The sequence below is a fragment of the Globicephala melas genome, chromosome 4 (assembly GCF_963455315.2).
Source record: "Globicephala melas chromosome 4, mGloMel1.2, whole genome shotgun sequence".
In the NCBI taxonomy this organism is placed as follows: Eukaryota; Metazoa; Chordata; class Mammalia; order Artiodactyla; family Delphinidae; genus Globicephala; species Globicephala melas.
Window position 1 is genome coordinate 59,776,306 of NC_083317.1, and position 23,195 is coordinate 59,799,500.

General features: G+C 36.8%; 1 protein-coding gene across 2 annotated transcripts in view; it reads left to right on the forward strand.

The window, feature by feature from the left end:
- The first annotated feature begins 239 nt into the window (after positions 1-239).
- ATP6V1A (ATPase H+ transporting V1 subunit A) overlaps positions 240-23,195 on the forward strand; it is a 55,664-nt gene continuing 32,708 nt past the window's right edge. The window contains exons 1-2 of one of the 2 annotated variants that reach the window (XM_060298073.2): positions 240-477; positions 20,111-20,199. The gene's annotated coding sequence lies outside the window, so the exon portion shown is untranslated. The remainder of the gene's footprint in view (positions 478-20,110; positions 20,200-23,195) is intronic. The other variant, XM_030836810.3, reaches the window with a different exon arrangement.

Here is a 23,195-nt window from a genome sequence, read left to right on the forward strand (position 1 = left end):
TGTATTTAACAATTGGCCGGATAACTTGGCTTCCGTCCAGCACGTTTCGGTTTCGATATCACGTGATGGCCCCAAACCCATAAGCCTGGGATTTTGCCGGCGGGCCACAGGGGGGCGGAACTTTTATCTCCATTTCCGGCCCCGAGACCACTGCGTGAACGTCACTTCCTTAGCAATGCACTTTAGCCCGTTCCACCCACGCCTTCTACGTTGCAGTTTACAACATAATCTTTGCGGACATTTTTGTTTTGTTCTTGCAGTCCTAAAATCTAATCGCAAGAAAATTAATGTTCAAACGATCCGCAAAAATACAGGCGCCGGAGATGCAGCAAGCCCAGTTGGGGAGAACAGGGCGGAGCCCGGGGTCACGTGACTGTCTAGACCCGCCCCCCTCTGCAGCTGAAGGCTTCCCCTCCCACAGTGACAGAGCCTCTGGGTAGGTGATCGGTACAGTTTCTGGACCTCGCGCCCCGGCAGGTGAGTGGCGACCGGTAACCGGCGGCTGGTTGGGATAGAAGAGAAGAGGTGAGAGGATGAAGAGAAGAGAGAGTGTGAATGGTGGCTTCTGCTGTCCCGGGCTTCCCCCCGCTGTCATCCTGCACCGGCGATCTCATTTCTCCAGTTATCTTGACACCCGCTCCCCCAATGTGGTCGCCCCTGCAACCTAGGAGTTCACATGTCCACCCTTCCCGGGGCTGGGGGGTGAGTGCCGCCATTATGGTTCCCCTTTCGAGTCTTTGGGGCTTCGGGTAGTGGGATTGGTTCAGGCATTCTTCGGGGTCTGCAGTAGCCTCCAGGTCTCAATCCCCCGTTCTTTGGCAGAGGCCTTGTAAAGTCTTTACCTTCAGCCCGGGGCTGGGGAGCGGGGAGATAGGAAAAACCCCGGAGGCAGAGGCGTCTCCTGTGAGACCGGCTTGGGAGAGAATGTCACCGATGTGGCCCTCACTGCGGTGTCACTGTAAATCTTGCTTCCGAATGTGCATTTTCAGTTAATTCTTAGCTTTTATCTAACATCCCTGCGAGAGGCGTTTTATAGATGTCCACAAGCTTTGAATGGATCTGGAAGGGTAAAAGGTGGCCGTTTACCTTTCTCTTCTCTGACTTAATGGTGCAGAAAAGGAGAGGACAGTTGAAAGAATAAATATATACTACCTTCAAAACAGGAGGTGTTGGTAATGCGACAGTCTAGATTGAATGGGGAGGCGTTGAAAGATGGTGTTGCGGTGTCATGATCTGCAGGAGACCCAGGCTAGCTTATGGAAAAGTGACCTCCCTGAAAGGGAAGTAATTCTTCAGAAACTAATTGGGCTGGAAAGATAATTAAACTAATGTGTTTGACCATAAACTTAAAGGTAAGGAGGTTAAGTTGAGATATTGCTGACTTCATATTTTCTGCCTTTGACATCCTCTTGCCATTTCTCCCTAAAATCCTACGTAATTGCCACTCCCAGTCAATTCCTTGACTAGTGGTAAATTTATGTTAAGTAGCATTTGTATCCCTCCTTAGCTTTCCCCATTTGTAAAAGTCCAGGTGACCTCTTCAGATTTTGATGAACAGTATTTCCTGAAAGTGCAGAAAAGATTGTTTAGGTTTTTGCCCAACCCAGTGTACTCCCATTTCACATGTAACATAGTAACCAATGTTTTGACCCCAAACAATGTGCCTTAGGGAAGAGTGTTTTTCTGTTTGGGGTTAAACTCTTGTTTATACTGCAAACTCAAAGTCCCTTGGTTCTTTTAAATTGAAAGGCCTTACAGAAATTACAAATCTGATTTTTTAAATTTAAATTACACTTTTTCTTAATCTGAAAAAATTATATTCTTAGTTAAACCTTAGAGTTTTCTAACCCATGTCATTGAAGAATCCATTAAAAAGACAACTGAAAAATGAGGAAGATGGAATCATTATCTTTGAGTGGTGGGTATGAATGACTTATTTTTGTTTTTCTGGTATCTTCCAAATTCTCTGCAATAAACTGGTCTTATTTTGTTAAGGGGGAAGTTAAAATTCTAGAGTAACATCAATTTAACAAAATGTTTTATAGTAAGTTCAAAATAGAGAAACTCGCTTATTGATGCTCGTTACTAGAAAACATAACCTTAAAAATCTTTCTTGCTTTCTCTAAGTAATGATGAAGGCCACTGTTATGATTTACAGTTTTAGCATTTTGTGCATATAACTTATATTGGACAAAAGCACTAATTTGTTTGAGATGTTTAAGTATCGGTATGCTTGCTACCGATATAAATATAGTTTTATCCATTAGTTTGCTCCAGAGTGAGGTTCCCTGATCACTAGAGGAGAGAAAAATGTAAGCAGTGTTGCTTCATTGCCCAGGTAACATTCCACCAAATAACAGGAGTTCTTGAAGTCTAAACCAGTCCTGTCTGGATGAGACCAAAATGGAATAGAGAAAACAGGCTAAAAAGGATTGAGCACTAGAGGAGAAAATGTCAATGTGAAAGAGGTTGAATGAGTTTGCAATTTTACTTCACAGTTCCCCTGATTTTAAGGAACTTGCAAAAGCAATAATTTAGACCACTAATGAAATCTGGAAGATTGGCAGCAGGAATTGGTGACTAAATTGCTACTAAAGTTGAATTTGAAAAAGAGCTTTGACGTTATACTCGATTTACACACACAAAAAAGTGATGTGAAGTGTGGAAACCATTTCTGAGACGAGCTTTTTATCAATCTATGAATATTATATGCAAAAATCTTTTTTTTTTTTTTTTGGCCTGCCACGTGGCTCGTGGGATCTTAGTTCTTAGTCCACTGACCACTGACCAGGGACTGAACTGGCCCCCCCACCCCCGGCAGTGAAAGCACGAAGTCCTAACCACTGGGCAACCAGGGAATTCCCTATATGTACAAATCTTAACATTCATTAGAGAATTGTGCTGTAGTCCAACATTAAATGGCACACGGGGGTTTTTGTGTTCGGGTCCCTGACACCTCTTGTGTGCTTACTCTGAGGTCTTTCTTATATGTCACTGCCTTTGTAGATTATGGCCACCACCAAGATGCTTTCTTCCTCTGTGGGCAGAACTAGGCACTAACTTCTATAGACTACTACACAATATTTTCTATTCTATTTTCATTTCTAGCACGTTGTATTTAATTACTGTTTGCTGGGCTGTTCCTTAGTAAACTGTAAAGCTCCTAGGAATTCAAGGACAGTGTCTCTACTGTTGTGTCTTTAGTACCAGGATGCAGAAGTACTTGATAGGCATTAAATAAATTGTTCATTGAATGAGTGTTTGACAGTTGGACAGGGAGATTAAACTACTTTTAAAGTTCTTGCAGATCATAGCTCCTACTGAGTTTATGCACTAGGTATTAGCTTTAAGATATAAATTGTTAATAGTAACCATCCAAATCATGGTCAATAGAATAGATATAAACCTCAGATGGACTTTATTAATGTAGTGATCAACTTATTTTCACAACATATGTGTTTGCATGATAGGGAAGGGAAGAGGAGTGAGTTGTGTTTATTGAAAAAAGGGGCACTGTACAGGCTACACGTGATATAGCACTAGACTAAAAGTCAGAAAATCATCATTAAGTACTGCCACTTTAGCTATATGCTTTTAAGTAAAGTTGGGGGTGGGGGCTTATGGTTTGATACTTAGGAACCTTTCTATCAAGGGTATTATGATTTCAAGTGAGATAAACCCTAGGTAATCTATGTGAAAGTATTTTTAAAACTAAGTGGTATTTCCTGATCCTATAGACCTGGGTTCAAGTCTGGCCTTACCATTTATTTAAGCTGTGTGACTTTGGACAATTTACTTAATCTAAGCTTAAATTTCCTCGTGTTTAAATCTATGCCATAGATGCTATTAAATTAGATCATGATGCAGAGGGCCTAGTACATACTTTGTACGTTTAAATAATTAACTTTGCTGATACCTAGTTTGATTTTATATACTGAATTTCTAAAGGAGACTTTTAGATATCCTATAAAATTGAGCAACAAGTTTGGGGTATGGAGTAAAGAGTAGAATTTGAAATGAGGCTTATTACCAAAAAATAGCAAGAAAAATGTACTTCTAGCAAAGATTCTAAAATAGATTTATTAATAGGAGCTAAGAAATATCAACATAAAGTCTATTATTTTGGCAACTGCAGTGACTTAATATTTTCTATATAAAGATTTTCCAGAGCTCATGATCATTAATATGTAGAATCAATTTAAGGAAGTATTGTATTTCTAAATTATTATCCCTACACAGGATTATAGAAATATATTAAAATTACACCACCCTACAGAGGTGGAACTTTTGAGTTTAGCTTATATTTAAAATTTCTGCCTTTTATTCTAACTGTTTTTATGCCTTATTTTTATCCTCATTTGAAGTAGACATAGGAATATAGAGAACACAATGGAGACGTGAACTAGAGTAAAACTTTTCCCTTCCTGGGTTGACGATTCACAAGGTTTAGTGGTTTTGTATTGGAAAATATCAGTAAATTAAACAATAATTGAAGTGTAGCTATCATGAGTTTATGTTTCACCTTAGTCCTGAAAAAAATAACTCATTTGTTCTAAGGAAAGATTTTATTAAGAGATTATTGAATATTTAATGTCTTTAATGTCAAGTTTTCTATTATAGTGAAATAAATTATGATCAATAACCATATTTTCCATTTAATTTTTCTGTAGAGACTTTAAAATTTTACTATTTTCTTTGTTTCCTGTTGTGAACTGAAAGTGACTTCGGTTTATATAAGTGTATTATTTTATATATATATAGTATATACATATTATATGTATAGTAAATACATATACATTGTGTGTGTGTTTATAAAGATAGCTGAAATAGATGTATATTTTCATAGTAATAAATCTTTATTTTTACCTGTAACTATTAAAGTCATCTTTAGAATTAGTTACTACTGTGAATAAAATTATTTAATGATTAATTTTTTTGAAACGCCCCTTTACATTTGTTTGTAGTTAGCTCTGTTTAATAAATTTCACAACTGCACTTAGCCTTCAAAATTGGTGGTATTTCATAGATATTTTGAGATTTAACCTGTGTTTTTTTTGTTGCTATTTTTTTGGTGTCAATATTATGACTAGTTACTACAATAAAATTTTCAGTTTTTCTGAATCTTAATGCTATCTGTAGAAACCATTGTTCTTTCGTTGACAAACCTTTTTAAAAATTATATCAACAGCATGCCATGTTTTATTTCTTTTCTGAAAAATAGTTAAGCTTATTTCATTGAAAGTAAAACGGGTAATGCATGATATAATGCAGAAGAGCTGCACATGTGCTTGAGCAATGAAAAACAACCAGACTTTGTTTTGTTTTAGTTATTTCTTAGTTTAATTCTTTTAAGTGTTTATTTAACAATAAAATAGAGAAGACTAAATTAGAAAACACTTATAAAATTGAAGAAAGGGCATGATACAGAAACTGTATGTGTAGTAATTGTATATACATATTGAAAAAGATGGACAGAAATGCATCAAAATAAGTCATCTTAGATTAGGAGATTTAAGAAAGTTTTAAAATTTCTATTTGAGTTCCTACAATCACTGTTTATTGCTTTGGGCAATAATTTTTTAATTTGGTATGGAGAATTAGGCATTTAAATGATGATTTCTTCTTAATTACTTGGATATCCTAAGTGAAAATGTTTTGACTTATCCAGATAACTGAATACGTTATTTAAGTTTATAGGTGCAGGTATGTTTTTAGGCCTCTGTAAGCTCAGCAGAATTTTAAAAAGCAGAAGTAAATCCCAGCATATAAAATAATTTAATACATGGTGAAGTGATATTTCAATCCAGTGGGAAAAACGGGGACATATATAGTAAATGTAACTGACACAGCTTGTCTGTCTGGAAGAAATTAACTTGAGCCAGTACTTTGCAGCATATGCAGAAACTAGTTTCAAGATGGATTAAAAACTTAAATATTTAAAATATTAAAAATATTCCTAAAATTTTTTTATATATACAATCTAGATGTAGTGATGACCTTTTAAACCAAGATAGGAAATCTGAAAGTCATAAAAGTAAACATAGGTGTATGAGAACACATAGAAATGAAGAATTTTTCAGTGGCAAAAATAGAGGACAAAAGCCAGATTGAAAACAAATTGAAATATGTATAACAGATAGAGTTAACATTTGTCAGAACTTTTACATATTAAGAAAAAGTCCACATAATAGAAACATGGGTAAAGCATATGACCAGAACTTCAAGAAGAGAAATCCAGACATTCAACAAACTTATGAAAAGATGTATAACTTCACTAGTAATCAATATACTAACAATGAAAAATTTTTTTCTGATTAGCAGAAATTAAGTGGTAAACCTACCGCTAGTGGTAAAGGATTTTCTCATAAAATGCTAGTGGAGATGTAAATTGTTACAGTTTTTTTAGTAAACAATCAGGCAATATCTGTTAATATTAAAAATACATATTCTTCCATCCAACAATCCCACCGTATGGACTCTTTTCCTTAGAATAAAAACACCAGCAAGTAGCAAGTGTTCACATGAATGTCGATTGAAGCAGTGTTTGAAGTAGCAAAAACCTGGGAACAAAGGGAATGCCTGTCAGTAGGGGTATTGGTGTATAACTTATAGATTTTATGTTTTTAAAATCCATTAAAAGTAGGAGTTAAAAAAAAAATTGAAGTTAAATCCATACTGGTGAATCGAAAGGATTTCCAAATACATCCTAAAAAGATCCATCATGTATCTTAAGTGAGAAAGGCAAAGTTTAGAGAAAAATATGTAACGAGATCCCATTTTTGTTAAACAGCTGAAAAACACCATGAGTTTTGTATATGCCTATATGATTGTCAACACTGGAAGGAGGAAGTAAGCAAAAGAAAACAGAAAGACAAAGGAAAAAAGGCAGGGTATTCACAATAACACATGCATAAAACTACATGTTTGTACATATCTGTACAAGTTGAATTGCGGAAAGGATAGTCACCAAAGTGTATGTTTAGTGGTTACCTCAGTACATGGATGGGCATTTTGGGTGGTTTTTATTTTCTTACCCTTTTCTGTATTATGTGTTTTTATTTTTACAATGAACATGTAGTGTTTCTGTAATTAGAAAAAACTACCTTTTTTGAAAAGAAGCGACTTCCCTGGTGGCACAGTGGTTAAGAATTCACCTGCCAATGCAGGGAACACGGGTTCAAGCCCTGGTCCGGGAAGATCCCACATGCCACGAAGCAACTAAGCCCGTGTGCCAAACTACTGAGCCTGCGCTCTGGAGCCAGCAAGCCACCACTACTGAGCCCACACGCCTAGAGCCTGTACTCTGCAGCAGAAGCCTGCGCACTGCGAGGAAGAGAAGCCTCCTGCTCGCCGCAACTAGAGAAAGCCCGCGCACAGCAATGAAGACCCAACACAGCCAGAAATTAATTAATTAATAAGTTAATTAATTAAAAGTAAAAGATCTGTTAGGGCAAAGAAGGAATTAACAAAAGGAAGAATTCCATTTGAAATTGCCAGAAATGGCAATTGTCTGAAATTTTTTTTTGTCTTAATTACTTAGGTATCTGAGGGGAAAGTGTATAAATTACCCTGCTAATTCCATAAACTCTCCTTAATTTTTTTGTGTATGTGATAACCCATGGGCATCCAATAAGAAGTTGTCATTAAAAATGTACAGAAAAGTGATAGGCATTACCAGATAGGGTTACAAATTTTATTTTTGGTATGGATATTAAGTCCTCCAGAAATGTTTTCTGCCTTGGAGATAATAGAGCATATTGCACAATTATGGAGTCTGTTACCTGACGTAATTGTTTGACGGTCAGCATAAGGGAAAGTCCACATTTGGGTTTTGGTGAATAAAAAAACTAAATACAACGTTAACTCTCCTTAGAAAGCTTCAAATAAGAATGCCTATAAAGAAGCAAAATTAAGTTACTTAATACTTGATTTCAGTCCTTTTAAGAATCTGAAATTAATATATCATTCAAAGCCGTAATAGAAAATAACAGATGCTTTAGAGCAGCGGTCCCCAACCTTTTTTGCCATCTGGCACTGGTTTCATGGAAGACCGTTTTTCTGAAGACGGGGTGGGTGGCGGTGGTGGGGTGGTGGTGGTGGTGCAGTGGTGGGGGGAGGGTTCAGGCGGTAATGGGGAGTGGCAGATGAAGCTTCGCTCACTTGCCTGCCACTCACCTGCTGTGCAGCCGGGTTCCAAGGAGTTAGGGACCCCTGCTTTAGAGTGAGATTTGTTATATGTTTAAAGTATTTGTATTTGTTTCTCATGTTGATATTTTTTGTTTCCCCTTTTCCTTAAAAGTTTTACTAACTTAATCATGTATATGTTCTTTATTGTAAACTGTACACATTTTTCCCCTCCATTTTTATTGAGATATAATTGACATACAGCACTGTATAAGTTTAAGGTGTACAGCATAATGACTTGACTTACATACATCATGAAATGATGACCACAGTAATTTTGGTAAACATCCATCCTCTCATATAGATACAAAATTAAGGAAAGTTAAACAAATTTTTTTTCTTGTGATGAAGACCCTTAGGATTTACTCTCTTGACAACTTTCATATTTAACATTCAGTAATGTAATTATATATCATGTTATACAGTACATCCCTAGCACTTATTTATAACTGGAAGTTTGTACCTTTTGACCACCTTCATCTGGTTACCCCTTCCCCTGCTCCCTTATTTCTAGTAACCACAATCTGATCTCTTTTGTTTTCAAAGTATAATTGACTTAAAGCGAATACTATGTTAGTTCCTGCTATACAACATAGTGATTCGATATTTCTATACATTTTAAAATAATCACAATAAGTCTAGTTACGACATGTCACCATACAAAGATATTACATACTTATTGACTATATTCCCCACACTATACATTTCATACCTGTGACTCATTTATTTTGCAACTAGAAGTTAGTACCTCTTAATCTCCCTCACATGTTTCTTTCCTCCCTCAATCCCCTTCCCTCTGGCAACCACCTGTTTGTTCTCTGTATCTATGACTTTGTTTCTGTTTTGTTTTGTTTGTTCATTTGTTTTTTAAATTCCACATATAACTAAATCATACAGTATTCGTCTTTCTCTGACTTATTTCACTAATACCCTGTAGGTCCATCTCTGTTGTTGCAAATGGAAAGATTTCATTCTTTTTTACAGCTAATGTTCCATTGTATGCACACACCACATCATCTTTATCCATTTTTCTGTTGATGGACACTTAGGTTGCTTCCATATCTGGGCTATTGTCAATAATACTGCAGTGAACTTAGTGGGGTGCATATATCTTTTCTAGTTCGTGTTTTTGTTTCCTTTAAATAAATACCCAGGAGTGGAATTGCTGGATCATATGAGAGTTCTGTTTTTCATTTTTTGAGGAATGTACAAATTCCTTTTGAAAAGAGTTGGGATATATGTAAATAAAAAGTAATTTTAGAGTAGTGTTGAGAGGCAACATAGCAAGCAAGGAGGTTAGGGGTGTAGGTACTGGAGCCAGACTGGCTCAAACCCTGGCTCTGTTACTTCTTAGCAGTGTGACTTTGGGGAAGTTTCTTTTATGTCTCTCTGTTGCATTTTTCTCAGCTTTAAAATAAGGATATTAAGAGTATATTTATTTCATTAAGTGTTGTGAGGATTAAATAATATAAGAAAAGTGATTAGAACAACGACTGTTACATAATAAGAGCCATGTACATATTTGCCATTATTATTTAGTTACTATGCTCTTTACTCAGTTAATTAGTTATATATAGTAATTTTATCACTTGGCTTAATTGGTTTAGCACTCATCAAATCACTCAATATTTTTAACTAAGTTGAATGGATAATACATGTACAAATACAGTAAAATTTTTATATTCATACATGTGTGCGTTTTCTCCCCGTCTCTCCATCCTTACTCTTTTTTCTCATGTATTTGTTCACAAAGGTAGCATCTTGTCATGTTATTCCCAGGCCTTACATTTTTCATTTAACAATGTTACCTTGGAGATTTTTCCACATTGATACAGTTAAAGATGCCACATTCTTTTAAATAGTAGTCTAGTATTCAGTTGTACTAATGTACCATCATCATCCTACACAACAATTTTTTGAGAGTGTACTCCTGTATCAGGCACTTTTCTTGAATTAAGTCATGCAAGTTCGCAACAGCCTTATAAGATAGGTGTTAGTTTTATCCCCATTTAACAGATGAGGCAGTTTAGGCTTTGAGTGGTTAAATGCCCACCAATGTCACCCAGTTCATAAGTAATAGGACTCTGGAGTTGAACCCAGAGAGTCTTTTTCCAGAGATTACTATCTTAACACCACAGCTCTCAAGGCGTCGTCTCCATATTAATGGACATTCCAGTCTTTTGCTGTAAGAAACAGTGCTGTAATAGATTATTTTGTTAATAGCACATTTTGTACACATAAAGTAAATTCCTAAAAATGGAAGAGGTGGGTCAAAGGATTTTGAATTTTGGTGGGTATTGCCAAATTATTGTCCAATTTAGGGATGCACTGAAGGTCAGGTTTGTCGTCAGTATTTTGCCAAAATCTGCCCATTTAGCTTGAGTCTTAGGGAAGCTGAATAGCTGAACGCCTTTAAAATTTCTAGCATTCCTGAATTACGTGTGACCTACCATCATGTGATAGCATAGGTTACCCCATATCTAATCAGTATCTAACAGTGTCAGTATGAGATCAAGGTCTGACAAATGTCATGACTTTTTGTTACTTTCAAATAATGGAAAACATTCTAGATAACTTGAAGTGCTGTTTATGTGACTCATACATTGAAATTCTATCAATTGAAGTTTGAATGTAAGTTATTAAAAGTAAAATACTACAGTTGTTAATAATTGTGAAAGTTGCTGATTTTATGAACCAAAACAATTATGTTAGAGCTCTCAAATAATACATAGGGAATCAGATTGCCAATTAATACGAACATTTAGAGTGTGATAGCTAGCTAAATGTGAGAATAACTGTATCTTGTGAAAAATGGGTTGTCACTCTATAAGTACTAGTCTTAGGTAATGCAGAATCAGACAGTGAGGGACTTTATTAACATGAGTTACAATATCCACAAATTATTTTGAATATAACATACTTCTGTTCAGTGTCCTCTATTTCATTTGTTTCAAGAAAGAAAAGTATCTCTTATTAATGCAAAGAATAGGCCAAGTGACACCCAAACTCTTCAATGTGATCCAAAGCAGACAATTAAAATACAGAATGCTCAGGTCCCAACTTGGTACACCTGCAGTGCTTGAATGTAGATTTATAGTACCTGCTATTGTTCAGTGGTGTGTGCGTATGTTAAATATGATCTCATCCTCACCCAAAGATGCTGTTGGATAAGGAGGGTGGGGGAAGTACCTAAAAATAGGCAATGATAAAGACTATTAATTCTTTATTGTAAACTATTTCTACCTCAGAGAAGAATAAAACAACAGACAATAACTCCCTCTACCTTCACCCTCCAAATGAATCATTGCACCGTAGCAACTTTGATATCTAAAATAGTAGAGCTGAGCCTGAATCTTGGAGGTCAAACCCTTCTATGCCCCATGCCTCATGGCTCGACAGTTCAAGATAATATTCCTAAATCCTCACACAAGATATTGCCATTAAGCCCTGTTCTGAAACAAAGATGAGTAAGTACTTTAGAGGCATTTCTGACTAATATACTCCTGAGCTGTTAAGGGACTGGAAATTCTCAGGATTTGCCGAACTTGACTGGACAAGTGGGTGCCCACAGCCTTATCAAGAGCCACATTAGTTCATTCTAAACAGACAAAAGCCTGTGTGGTGGTTTTCAGCTGTTCCTAGGGTTAAGGTTCTCTTATTAGCATCATAGGCATACATAGCATCATGTAGTCTTCTGTAACTGTTAGTTGACAAGTAAAAACAAAAGTGAATATGATGTATTCTGTGTAAGCATTATGCCCTTACAGGAGTCATATTGTCAATACTTTGTGCTTTTTAAAAAAAGTTTTATTGAGGTATAATTGACATAATTGCAAACATATTTCAAGTGTACTGTTTGACATATTGATATATGTATACACCCATGAAACCATCACTACAGTCAATATAGTGAACATATCCATCACCCTCAAAAGAAATTTCCTCGTGCCTCTTTGTAATCCCTTCCTTCTATACCTCCCCACTGCCCATCCCCAAGGAACCACTGATCTCTTTTCTATCACTATAGGTTAGTTTGTATTTCCTAGAGTTTTATATAAATGGAACCCTTTGCCCAGGGCGGTGGGGGGGGGGTGTCTACCTCTTACTTTTACATGTTTCAATGATGCATTTCTTTTTATTGCTGAGTATTCACTGTATACCACAAATACCACAATTTGTTTATCCCTTCACTTGTTGATAGATATTTGGGTTGTTTCTGCTTTTTGGCTGTTATGAATAAAGCTGCTATGAACATCCATGTAAAATTCTTTCTTTGGACATAAGCTTTCATTTCTCATGGGTAAATACCAAGGAGTAGAATGACTGGGTCATATGATAGGTGTATGCTTAACTTTCTAAGAAACTGCCAGATTGTTTTTTTAATGGTTGTACATTTTACATTCCTACCAGCAGTACGTGAAAGTTCTAGTTCTACATCCTTACCAACACTTCCTGTGGTCAGTCTTTTAAAATTTTAGCCCCGCTAGGTATGGAGTGGCATTTCATTGTGGTTTTCCTTTGCATTTTCCTAATATTAAGCATATTTTCATGTATTTATTTGCCATTCATGGGTCTTCTTTGTGCAGTATATCTTAAGATCTCTTGCCCATCATTTTAATTGTGTAAAATTGTCCGTTTTAGTCAGTTGTCCATTTCTGTGTGTGGTTCTATAGCCTTTTTTAAAAAAATAAATTATTTTTTATATTTTTGGCTGCGTTGGGTCTTCGTTGCTGCACGTAGGCTTTCTCTGGTTGCGGCGAGTGGGGGCTACCCTTCGTTGCAGTGTGCAGGCTTCTCATTGTGGTGTCTTCTCGTTGCGGAGCACGGGCTCTAGGCACGTGGGCTTCAGTAGTTGTGGCTCGTGGGCTCAGCAGTTGCGGTACTCAGGCTCTAGAGAGCAGGCTTAGTATTGTGGTGCACAGGCTCAGTTGCTCTGCGGCATGTGGGATCTTCCTGGACCAGGGCTCAAACCCGTGTCCCCTGCACTGGCAGGCAGATTCTTAACCACCACACCACCAGGGAAGTCCCTGTTTAGCCTTTTTGAGCTAATATTTGTTTGTAAAATTTTAAATAATAATACCAGGCAGAATAATGGAGATAAGATTTTATCTATTCTTTGTATTATTATTTGGTGTTCTAGCATTTATAACATCAAACAAAATAACCACTAAGGGCTTCCCTGGTGGCGCAGTGGTTGAGAGTCCGCCTGCCGGAAGATCCCACATGCCGCGGAGTGGCTAGGCCCGTGAGCCATGGCCGCTGAGCCTGCGCGTCCGGAGCCTGTGCTCTGCAACGGGAGAGGCCACAGCAGTGAGAGGCCCGCGTACCGAAAAAAAAAAAAAATATATATATATATTTATTTATTTATTTATTTATTTATGTATGTATAAATAACAAAAAGTGGGGTGCTGTAGTTTAAAGAGAATTATTACATAAACTATGGTATCCATTTAATGGAATATTGTACTGTTTAAGATGATACTTATTAAAAATATGTCAAGTTGTATTATAGTATTGATTACAGTTATATAAAAAATTGTGAGGAAATAACATCAAAGTCAACAGTATTCAAGTTGTGAGACTTTTCTTTGGGTATTTTAAAAATTATAAGCATATTGCTTCTGAAAATAAATTTTAAGCAGAAGTATGTAACAAATGCTTATTTTCTTTACTGTTTGTATCATTTAGCTATCTTTTTGGCTGTTTACATTCTTGGTAAGTTAAAATATAAAATCAGTGACTCGTTTTTTTCTTTGTAATCTGAAATCAAGAAATCTTGTAAAAATTCACATAGAAGTCTTATGGGATATTAATGTTAGCTTCACTATAACTTTTAACTCTTTAATAAGTTTTGTCTTAGAGATAAGAAAAATAAGAGGAATTTCTCAGATACTGTTTCAGGTAAATTTATTATTCCAAATTTATGACAGACTATTAACCAGAAATTTTCTACTACTATTCCCTGTAGCAAAATTATATTGGGTCTGTTTTCATTAATATTCTTATTAGTTCCAAATATGCCCATTTACTTTACAGTTAAATTTATTTTTACTATTATTATCAGTTATTTATGTTTGTGTTATAAAGCTAGGCATTAATAAAACACAGCATTGTGTGTTGTTCTTTAAAAATCTTAGTTCTTTAGGAGATGGATATTCTAGAAACAGTCAATTCTTGGTTGTTATACTACTTGCTCTTTAGTTTGTGAATGATCTGTTATATCATCTCTTTTTCATCTTCTCCCTTTTGCCTGCATATTATTCTTTGCCATTCTAACATAGTGTCAGTTAATAATGGAAAAGAGGCATCCTGGGCTTTTTTTTTTTTTTTAAGATAATAGAGGTTAAAGCTACTGGCTAAATAAGGTCTTTTGAATTATTTGTTATTATTATAAATGCTTAGATGTTAAAATCAGACTAAATTCGGACTTCTCCACTCCATAGCTCTAATCTTGAGCGAGTTGCTTAAAGTCTCAAAACCTGTTTCGTAATCAAACAATACCTGCCTCCTAGGACTGTTGTTAAAGGTTAAATGAGATGTGTTTATTTTTTAACATAATGCCTGGAATGTGATATGTGCTTAACAAGTAGTAGTTTATCTGTTTTTAATATCAGAACATTTTATTGAGTTACTGCTGTGCAAGGCTCCATGCTATGTGGAGGGAAGAGAGTTAAGAAAATGATAAATTTATGCCCCTTGAAGGCAGGGATACTTGAGTCTGTTCATATGACAGTTCTACCATTGGTCATAGGCTTCTAGCCTATAAATTTCAAACCATAGAACTTATACACTAAATACAGTATTTTGTTATTCTGGTTAATACTTTGGATTATCACCTCAGTATAACTCACTTTTATTTATAAAATTTTGAAGTGAAAAGAATCTGTGATTGTTTATTTCTAGAAATGCTATCAAAATTGTTTATGGATAAGCTTGTCATCAAAGCATAAGAATATGTAGCCAATAAGATTTGAATTCTATTCCCAGCTTAATTGTCCACCCTACCTTTTATCTTTACTGTTTCTTTTACAGGATTAGTTGTACTTTAATAAGTGAAAGGGTGTTATCTGTGTGTGCCCTCAAAAAATTTTATTGTAGTAGGAATAAATTTTTTCTGATTCTGTTAGTGCAGTTTGCCATCTGTGATCTTTCCATACTTCTCTACTCTGATTCCCACTTTTGTCTGCATATTTCCTTGTAGTCCATCTCAAGTAATTTTTTGTGAACTATTTAAGTAATGACCTTATAGATGCCTTTATTCTTAACCTTTTGGCCTATCCTTTAAAAAAAATAACACTATGAAATATGTATACCATATAAAAATATTTATTCTTGAAATCCTCTCCTTTCTGTTTTGTTATAAAGGCAACAGGGACCCAGCTGCTTTCTGTCTTTCAGTTTTGCTGTCCTTAGCAAGGTGGCCTGGCTACTTAGATTTGCTTCTTTCAAGGTCCCAAGATGGCTGCATGTCCCACGCAGATGACCAGATCCCAAGGGAAAAAGTGTTTTTCATGGCCTGTATTTTTTAAAAGAGCAAAGAAATCATTCCCAGAAGCTCCCCAGTAGACTTTGCCTTACCTCTTATTGGTCAGAACATCATAACATGCTCATTTCCAAACCAGTCATTGACAGGGGACCTGGAATTACCTTGATGTGTCTACCAAAATTTCAGCCAATTTAGGATTTTGCTAACAAGATAAAAAGGGGGAACTAGTTATGCTAGTCAGTAATCTGCCACGTAAGCCTTTTTTTTTTTTTTTTTTTTTCGCGGTACGCGGGCCTCTCACTGTTGTGGCCTCTCCCGTTGCGGAGCACAGGCTCCAGACGCGCAGGCTCAGCGGCCATGGCTCAGGGGCCCAGCCACTCCGCGGCATATGGGATCTTCCCGAACCGGGGCACGAACCCGTGTCCCCTGCATCGGCAGGCAGACTCTAACCACTGCGCCACCAGGGAAGCCCACACATAAGCCTTTCTAATGGTGTTGCTAGGGAGGTAGGTTAAGTAAAATGAATAGAAAAGTACTTCACAAAATGATTGTGTACTATACTCTGTGAATATAAGGTAGTGCTATTAGCTGGAATTCTACCAATTCTATAACTTTCGTTATAATTTATAGCAAGCATAAAAATATTAGATTCTTGATGCCTTTCCCCAAGAAGGTAAACTGTGTTTGAAAATAAGTATTTGCTTTTAATCAACTAGATTCTTCTTCATCTTAAAAAAAAAAATCTATTATTTCCAAAGATAGTCTTCAGTCAGTTGGATAGGATGTACATTTCCAAGTGTTATGTTAAGTATCAATGAAGTTCCCCGGTATCAATTAAGGATTTTGTATGTAAATAAATCTTGTCTTAGAACCTTGGTATTTAGCTTTTACATAACACCTTACCCTTGCCTCCAGCAGTTGTATCATCCAAGACTGGTAGCGAAAACATTTCTCTGGGTAATGAAATTACTAGGTATAGTGCATTAACCAATAGCAATTTGTAAGGGATCTTGTAAAACAGAAGGAACAAATTGGGCCTCTGGTGTTGTGATTTGCCACTGCAGTGTTCTGCAGTGTTTGGAGGAGAGACTGGTGACTCATTAGATCTGATGGTTGCCTGTGCTATCTGGATTTTTCCCCTTCTACAGCAGGGTTTTTTGTTTTGGGTTTTTTTTTTTTTAATCTTTCACAAATATGGGGGGTGGTTACAGTTTGTGACTATTAGAATTTTGGAATTTTTTTGTTTTTTTGGCTGCACTGGGTCTTCATTGCTGTGTGTGGGCTTTTCTCTAGTTGCAGTGAGTGGGGGCTATTCATCTTTGCAGTTTGCATGCTTCGCATTGCGGTGGCTTCTTCTTGTGGAGTACGGGCTTCAATAGTTGCGGTGCGTGGGTTTCAGTAGTTGTGGCTCGCAGGCTTTAGAGCACAGCCTCAGTAGTTGTGGCGCACAGGCTTAGTTGCTCCGCGGCATGTGGGATCTTCCTAGACCAGGGATCGAACCCGTGTCCCCTGCATTGGCAGGTGGATTCTTAACCACTGCGCCACCAGGGAAGTCCCCAGAAGCTTGGTTTTAATTGCATTTACTTTTTATCTTTATAAGAGGAGTCCAACAACTAAAGCCAATTTTAAAAATATAATCGAGTTGATTTCTCTATGAGCGCAGGTACATATAACACATTGTTTTATCGGAAGCAACTGTTTTTAAAGTAAATATCATGCTTTTATTTTTTAAACGATTGAAAGCAACAATAATAGTTGCATATCGTATTAGAAAGGAGTTATTACATAGCACATAAAACTTCATGTAGGATTAAATCATATCATGATAGTTTGGATCTTATGGAGATTTGGCATGAGATTAACTTTCAGTATAATCTGACTTGCAGTATCATTTGCTTATAGCAAGTTAAACTGTTTTGGGAGGTTGTTGTCTTAACATTTTTAAAAGCCTACGTTGGGAATTCCTTGGCAGTCCAGTGGCTAGAACTCCTCGATTTCACTGCCAAGGGCATGGGTTGAGTCCCTGGTTGGGGAACTGAGGTCCCGTAAGCCGCTCGCGCAGCCAAAAAAAAAAAAAGCCTATACTTTTTCACATAGATACATAAGGATTCAGTAGTGAAGCAGAAGATTTTAGGGGGTATTTTTATTTTCACTCTTTTCATAGATAACAATGAAGGGTGGTTAATGGATACAAATTAGTACGTTGTATGACCATGTCTATCAAACTGCTATATGCTTTGCCCTGTTCAGTAGTTGTCAATATAATATGTCTACCTAATTTATCATTTTTATTTTATTTGTGAGGAGGAAACACTTCCATATTTTTCTTGTAAAACACACATTGTGTATGATGATGTAGAGGGCAAAACTTGTTTGGATTAAGAGGGTATACAAGAGCAGACAAAGAAACTTGGCTGCTTACAGTAGACTGCTGTAACATCCTGTTGTCTGTCAAGATGCTGGGAAAGTGGTGGGGAGGTATTTATTACTTTAGTGCTTACTTGTTCTTCTGCAATTGGGGTGCTTTGATGAAAAAGCTTTAGAAGTATATTATCTGTGTGTGTGTGTGTGTGTGTGTGTGTGTGTGTGTGTGTGTATCCTTATGTCAGTGCTGTGGGAATTGCAAATTTTAATGTTCAAGAAAGCCTAGTACCTTGGACTGATCCTTGGAAGTTTCTCAGTGTTTAACTGTTAAGAGGTTGGAGCCTGAAACTTATGGACCAGGAAAACATATTTTCCAATATCAGAAAATAGTACTTTAGACTTCTTTTCCTGCGACTGCTGGTGATGGGCTGTATCTAAGGTTTATGTTGAAGGAGGAGGAGCAAGTTCCTTTCAGAAACTAAGGCTTTCGTTGCATGGGAACCTTAGCCGGAGAATTGCCTATTGGGCTGTGCTTTCTAAACCCACTTTTGTATTGTTTTTTCCTTTTCCCAAAGTAACCAGTTACAAGATTACTAAGACAGAAAACAGGCCAAAAATTGTAGTACTTCAAGTGTGAGTCTAAGTTTCAGTTATCCAGGAAGGAATTATTCAGTTTGTTCATTGTAAGTATTTTAGGTTCTCTGGAATCAGATGTCTAAAAGGAGTCTGGTGTATAAGATTTTCTTAAGGATCAACACATGTGAAAGGAAGGGGACGGAAACAGAGTTGGTCTGGGGAAGAAGTGCAAATGCAATGCAAGCCCGACAAAGCCTCAGCTGACCAGGTGGGATGATCTGGAGTGAGCATTTATTGCTTGTGACCTCCGCATTGGGCTGATAGGGCTGGGCCTTTCTTTATACCTCCACTTTGCTCAGTCACCTGGTGCAGTTGCTCTGTGAAGGGTGTGAATGTGGGCAAGGCAGCTCTCTGCATCCCTGAAGGGCTGACAGCTGTTGGCTATCCACTTCCTTGAAGTGGAATCTGAATGTTGCAGCTCTGTGTCTAATAAAATAAAACATATAGTCTTGAGGTAGAGACTATTGTCCTCTGTACCACATAAGATTGTTTGGATGTATACAATAGAAATCAGCCTAGTTAATTGAGGAGGCAGAGTGCAGTGCTTAAAGAGCATAGGCTTTGATGTCAGACTGCCTCGGTTCATAATCCCACCTTTACTGTTTGCTGGTTTTGTGATCTTGGGCAAAGTTACTTACATCTCCATTCTTTAGTTTCCACATTTGTAAAATGGAGATGGTATTAGGGGGTATGAAGTTATTCAGTAACTATTCACTGAGTGCTTTTTTCTTTGCCCAGGCACTGTTTTCTATACCCTCATGAAACTAAGTATTCTAGGGAGTGATACAGATGCTTATACTAACCACAGTAAACAAGTAAATTAAAAAGAAAAAATATTCTTTCAGGTAGTTAAAAGTTCTATGAAGAAAAGCAGGGTAAGAGCATCGAGGATGACAATGGGAAGAGAGGGACTATTTCATGAGAGTGAGGAAAAGGCATTCTAGGCAGGGCACAGCAAATATAAAGGTCTGAGTTGAAGCCGAGATTAAAATTTAACATGTTGAAGCATCAAAAATGGACAAAAGTGCCTGGAATTCCTACATTTTATACTTTAAAAACTGGTGTTTTCATAATATTCTTATTTTATCATGAAAGATGTGTTAAGAGTTGGTTTTTGAATGTATTTGTAACCACTTCTCTGAATATCATACAGTGGTGTACAAAAAGCTAAATTACTTGTGACCATCATCATGTTTTTCTCCTCTTAACATTGACTTTTTTTCCTTCCAGTTTTATACTTACTGACTGTATTCCCCGCAGTGTACATTCATGCCTGTGACTCATTCATTTTGCAACTGGAAGTTTGTACCTCTTCATCTCGCATTTCTTTCCTTCCCCCACCTCTTTCCCCTCTGGCAACCACCTGTTTGTTCTCTGTATCCATGACTCTGTGTTTTGTTATGTTTCTTCATTTGTTTTGTTTTTCTTTTGGCTGTGCAGTGCAGTGTTCGGGATCTTAGTTCCCTGACCAGGGATGGAACCTGTGCCCCCTTGCAGTGGAAGTGTGGAGTCTTAACCACTGGGCCACCAGGGAAGTCCTGTTTTGTTTTTTAGATTACACATTTAAGTGAACTCATGCAGTATTTGTCCTTTTCTGTCTGACTTATTTCACTAAGCATAATACCCTCTAGGTCCATGTTGTTGAAAATCGCAAGATTTCATTCGTTTTTTACAACTGGGAAATATTCCATTATATTTGTATACCACATCTTCTTTACCTATTCATCTATTGATGGGCATTTAGGTTGCTTCCATATCTTGGCTGTTGTAAACACTGACTTTTAATTTTATTTTATTTATTTTTTATTTATTTATTTATTTTTTTGCGGTAGGTGGGCCTCTCACTGCTGTGGCCTCTCCCGTTGCGGAGCACAGGCTCCGGATGCGCAGGCTCAGCGGCCATGGCTCACGGGCCCAGCTGCTCCACGGCATGTGGGATCTTCCCGGACAGGGGCACGAACCCGTATCCCCTGCATTGGCAGGCGGACTCTCAACCACTGCACCACCAGGGAAGCCCAACACTGACTTTTTAAAAAGTAGAATCATCTTGATTTGTTATAAGAATATTAATCAGATGAATGGAAATTTTTGGATCTGGTGAAAAGCATATTTAAGTGAATTTATAGAATTATCACTTAGGCTCTTGGTTCACTTAATAGGTTGATATCACTGTTCCTAACACCTGCTGCCTTTGGCATAAATTAAACAATATATGCCTAAAAATAAAGTTTAAAACTGTAGAATCATCAGTTTCCTATGGTGGCTAGGATTATCCAGCTGAGTGATAAATTCACAAGGCAGCTGAATCATGAACAAACTCATTTGATTTCCACTAATTATTGCTCATACATTTGGAGGCTCTTGTTGTTTAAAAGGGAAAATATGTAAACACCTGTTTTTAAAAATCAGAACAGATACTATTATTGCCTCATGAACATTCTAGAACACCTTCATGAACCCTAGGAGATTTAAAGCATCTGTAAGAAAGTTCTACTACTCTAATGCCTCCTCATCTTTCAAGTTTCAGCTTAGCCTCCTCTAAGTCACTCTTGTCCTGCCCAAGTCAAGGTTAGATGCCTCTTCTAAATCACTCTGCACTGCTCTATGAGAGCACATTTGTTACCCTATTGTAACTATTCTTACTCCACTGTATTTTCAGTCTATGATACAGCACCTGGCATATCACTGATGCTTAAAATAAAATCTACTTAGTTTTAGAAAATAAAGTTATGGTAAAATACACATAATAGCTAAGAAAAAAACTAGCCACTTGACTAGATTTGGTTCATATAACAAGAAGATAAGAATATGTTAGGTTCTTTTTAGAAATATAGGCAATATTAGCTTGTACTAACAGAATAAAGTTAGTAGTCATCAGTAATACTTTTCTGTTAGGCTTACTGTTAGGTGCTTCACAACAATCCCAGTAGATTTTACAGATGAAATGAGTCTCAAAAGGTTGAAAGAATTTGATTTGCTCAAGGGCACAATTTATAATTTCAGACTTCATTTGTCTGACTCAAATCCTTGGTCTCTGTTTCTCAATAAAAAGAAAGCAGCCAGAACAGATGAAAGTGGTACTCTTCAGAACTTACTCATATGACATTTAGAATACAGTTTTTAATTTTGTTTGCTCTGTTTTAAAAGAAACATTGATATCGTGAAATACTTCCGGAAGAGGGTAGCCTCAGGGGAGAAAGATCTGAAAAAGGCTATCCTTTGAGGGACAGTTGACACCAAAGAGAATTCCTCCAGGAGGGAAGATACTGTGTGTGGCTACAGTAGTTGGAAGAAACGGCCAGAGGGTAGAGGTTGGGGAAGTAGATTTAGGCTGGATACAAAACAACTCTCTAAGAGGCGATTTCTGAAAATAGAATGGCTTTTTCAAAACTGAAGCCCTCTTTAGATGGTAGGTATTACAGATGAATTTTTTGTGAGCATTTTACATCTCACAGGGAACATTTTGACAAACTGTAATTTAATCATAGCCCCAGGGTAGGTGGTACTTGTGTTTTTCAAATGAAGATATTAAGAGATTTTGATTTGTCCAAGATCTCCTGCAGTGTGTCACTGGTAGAATCAGGATATTTCCTAAGCCTGCTGACTCAATATTTCATGATATTTCCACTTTAATAGGCAGATGATCATGTATCATAGGAAATACCCATATTTGGGGAAGAAGTTAGACTGTATTATTATAAAGTTCTCTTCTGACTTTGAAAATCTTTGATTTTCTGGAGATTAAAATTTGACCTCCTTTGCTTATTTAGTACTTCTTTGAAGACTTTGCCCAACCCATTTCCCAAATAAATGCTTATCTTTAAACTTTGTTTTTTCCCCTGTTATCTAAGTAGTTTCTAGAAAAACTTTCATCTTTTTATATTCTAATCTTTTGCAGTCCCATTCCTACTTACTCAACAGTTCCCTTCTGCATCTTTAGGAGGCTGGAAAATCCTAATAAACCAGTTTCCCCTTTTCTTTACTTCCTCCCTCAACTGCCCTTCCTCCAGTTTTCCTACTGACACCAAAATCCTTGTCTCCTTTACATTGACATTTGTGACTGTAATATCAGATTTATTATTATTTTTCCATGATTTCTAAGGACTTATACACTAACTTCATCTTTATCAATAAATGACCAAAGTGATGATAGTCTCTACCTTATCACTGATACCATCTTTAAGGTGTTGGTACTTTTCTTGCCCCTTTGATCATATTCTTCTCACTTGGAAGGTCTCCCATATCGCCATGTGGTTGATTTTTGGGTTTTTTAACATCTTTATTGGAGTATAATTGCTTTACGATGTTGTGTTAGCTTCTGCTGTATAACAAAGTGAATCGCCATATGGTTTTGATCTTTAATTGTTTTTACTCTTGCTTGTTTCTTTAATCACTCTTTAATTCTTCCCTGTTATCCCTGTACACCGTCCTGCTTCTGAAGGCACTAAGTGTATCAAACCAGAATTCCACTGTTAATGACTTTATTGTTACACGCCCTTCCCGAATTCTTTGATACCTTGGTTAA